We start from the raw sequence: 3,823 nt of genomic DNA on the forward strand, positions 1-3,823 counted from the left end.
ATTATTTTTTGAAAAGATAATTTTTAATATTAAAAATTCAAGAAAATAGAAATTTAGAAACTTTGATTTTTCTAGTATTTAACCATCTATTTTCCATATCTAGAAAATTTTAAAATAATTTTCAGGGTTAAAAATTATTTTTAAGATTTATCATCGAAAATTCGTTTGTTCTACTAAAATAAATCGTTTATGTTAGACTAAATAATAAATTTTTGTGAAAATTTTTCTACTGGTCTACCTTATTTTATTTAAATTCAACAAAAGTTTTCAAGATTTTTTGAAATGAATAAGTAATTTTTAAATTATTTTTTTTTCAAATAGTAGCTTAATTATTAAAAATAGAATATGTTTAAAAATTATTTCTGAAAAATATTAGCCTACTGATAATTTTTGTTGTATATCCCTAGAAAATTATTTCAAATTTTTATAACCTTTTACTAGTAACTTACTTAGAATATGTTTATTTTATTTTTCCTGATTTTTATTTATGTGATCAAAGGGGGAGAAAATAGATAAAAGTTAAAAAACATTAAGGGGGAGTTAGGATAATTTTTATCCTTATACTTATTTTATTTTTATTAGCTTGTTTAATTCATTGCATTGTAATTTTTTTTTAATAATTACAATTTACTATGTTATTTTATTTTGGTTTAACCCTAACTTTAACTTGGATTGATGCGCATCAAAAAGAGAGAGATTGTAAATAACACTTGGTAGTTTTGATATGATCAATCAAGTTAAATTAGATCATGTTGTATTTGATCCTTGTGTCTAAGTGTGTAGGAGCTTAGGAACACAAGAAGTCGAGTGGAAGATGCAGCTAGATAGAAAGATGACACGGGAAAAAGCTGACGGGCTCAGTGCATCCGAAGGGTGAGGTGCTGCGGAAGAGTACACCAGCGGAATGAGAAGGATGCACTCAGCAATCCGAGGGACAAGAAGTTGGGTAGGAAGGTTGTTTGAGGAGAATGTCGGAGTTGGGTTCGGGTGGGCTCAACTCCGGCTGACCGGAGCATCACTCACATAAAAAGATCAGCTAAGGAGCTGATCTGCCTTATAGAAGGTGTCTTCCATGGGTTGGAAGGCACCTTCGATGAACAGTGCGAATCGAAGGTGCCTTCCAACCCATAGAAGGCGCCTTCTAGTGACCGCTAGTGAGGATAAAGTTTTATTCTTGAGAGATAGAATCTATCTGATGGAAGACGCCTTGGACCATTTTGAAGGCGCCTTGAAGCTGCGGATAACATTTTCTATAGGCTATAAAAAGACTCCTGGACCTAGAAAATATTCGAAAATTTGAACTACAACTCTTGTAACACTTTCCTAGTATTTTCTTGAGCTTTTTCAATGATTGTAAGAGACTTCTCTGCCTACAATGAAGGAGATCTTCTAGTGCCTTTCACTACCTTGGATTAATAACCACTTATGTTGTAATCAAGTAAAACTCTGGCCTCTTAATCTTTTTTTAAGTTGTTTAGTTCATTTTTATTATTGCTATTTTAATTGTGCTACTAATCAAGTCTAAAGTACGAGAAGGGGTTAATTTATTTTGTAGGCAATTCACCCCCTTTTGTCGGTCCCTACTGCACCAACACTTTTCAGTTGTATTGGATTAACAACTACATAGGTTCTAATCAAGTATATTTCTGATCTTCTTACTTTTAAGTTATTATTTTTATGCTAATGGCTTATTTTAATTAATATTTTATCCTTACTCTGTTCAAAAAGTAAAGGAAATTTCTAACTTTCTTTTCAGGTTATTCATCTCCTCTAATAAGCCCACCTGGACCTATAATTAGTATCAGAGTCAAATCACTCTAGAAAGGTTAATCACCTGCTAAAGCAAGAAGACGATGGTTGAATCAAGTATTCACTCGCCAAAGTTCGAGGGGGAGTTCATGCTTTGAAAATGTTGTATGGAGGTATTCTTCAAGATTGACTTTGAAATTCTTCTTACTATCAAATATGGTTCTATAGCACCCAGAGATCAGTACGGAGAAGAAAAAGAACATCTCTAGACTAAAAAGGAGCAAAATGACTTCGTGGTGAATGACAACATAGAGTTTCATCTGCTGAGTGTTCTTCCGTCCCAAGAAGTCAATCAGATCAGCAGCTACGACTCGACTAAAGAACTTTGAGAGAAGTTTCTAGAGTTGTACGAAGGGAGCTTAGAAGCTAAACTCGCAAGATAGGACCTGCTCCATAACCAACTAAGCAACCTTCAAATGAAAAAGGAAGAGATAGTAGCTCATTTACACGCAAGAATCAAGGAGTTGATCACCAAACTCACGAACCTCAGAGAAATGGTAATGAATCAAGATTCACTAAAGTATGCTCTAAATGCTTTTTCCGAGAACACTCGAGTGGATGTCTATAGTGGACTCCTTTTATTTCTCCAAGGAGCTCAAGGTAAGTACTTTAGAACATCTATTTTCCACTTTCGAATTACATGAGTCGAGATGTGCAGGTTTAAGAAATAAATAAGAAAAGTCAACTCAGAACTTGACACTCAAAGCTAAGAAGATCGAGCCAGAGTCAGAATCATCGCTCGACATAAATGAAGAAACCTACATGGTAAGAAAGTTTAGTAAGTTTTTTAAAACTAATAATTTTGATAAGAAATAATAGGTAACAAAGCTACTACGAAGCATAAGGAAGATTAGTTTCTACAACTGCCAAGAAGAAAGACACATCAAGGACAACTGTCCAAACCTAAAGAAAAGGGAGAAAGAAAAGGATAGAGGGCCAAGACAGAAGAAGCATACGAATCTAAAAGCCAAGTGGGACGAGTCGTCCTTAGAGTTTGAGATCAAGACCTATATCGTACTTGCACTTACGGCAAGTCATCAAGAAGATGAAGATGAAGAAAGCTCGTTTGATATGAGTATCGAAAGTAACGATAAAGGGGGGTGTTGAACTATGAGTCCAACACGGTAAGTAAAGTACGTCTCTTACCTCCTGAACAATTATACAATGATATTAAAATACTGTCTAGATCTCTTTGTAAAAATAGGACTAAATATTTAAAATAAAAAAAAGACTATGCATGTTTGTTAGAAAAATTTAATAAAATTAAAATTGAGAATATAAAATTAAAGAATAAATTGAAACAATGAGAGTAAAGAATTTTGCATGCTAAGTCCTAATATTTTTCAAACTTCAAATTTTAGAAATTATAATGCAATTAATTGGTATTTAAGAAATCATAAGGGCTCAATTATTAAAATTATTAGAAATACTAGTAAATACTTGATAAATCTAGTAGGTTAGAACTTATTTTGGATACCATATCTGTACTAAATTGTTAATTTTATGTGAATGCTAGAAATTTAAATTACTTTTTAGTATTTTTTGAGAAATTAAATTCTTAGACATTCTATTCATATTTTCTATCTATTTTTTTTGTAATAAAAATAAAAATATTATAGGCTAACAGAAAAATTTTAAAATTTTTTTTACCAATATATTAATTTTTATGATTTTTTTAGAAATAGATTTATAAATTAAAATTATTTTAGAAATTAAATTTTGAAAATATTAATTTTTTGTGATAAAAATTATATTGTTTGTTGCTAAAAAATATTTCAGAATTTTTTTACCGTTATATTAATTATTATGAATTATTTTTCATAAATCATGTTTTTGTAATTAATTTTTTTTAAAAATTTATTTTTAAAAAACTTAATTTTTCTGTGGATAAATCTTATATTTGATATGCATCGAAAAATTGGCATGATTTTTTGAAGTCAAAAAAATATTTTTTATTAAATTAAAAAAATATATATTTCTGTTGCAAAATATTTATTTTGGCTATGAAAGAAAA

This window comes from Zingiber officinale, chromosome 2B (genome assembly GCF_018446385.1).
Source record: "Zingiber officinale cultivar Zhangliang chromosome 2B, Zo_v1.1, whole genome shotgun sequence".
Classification (NCBI taxonomy): domain Eukaryota; kingdom Viridiplantae; phylum Streptophyta; class Magnoliopsida; order Zingiberales; family Zingiberaceae; genus Zingiber; species Zingiber officinale.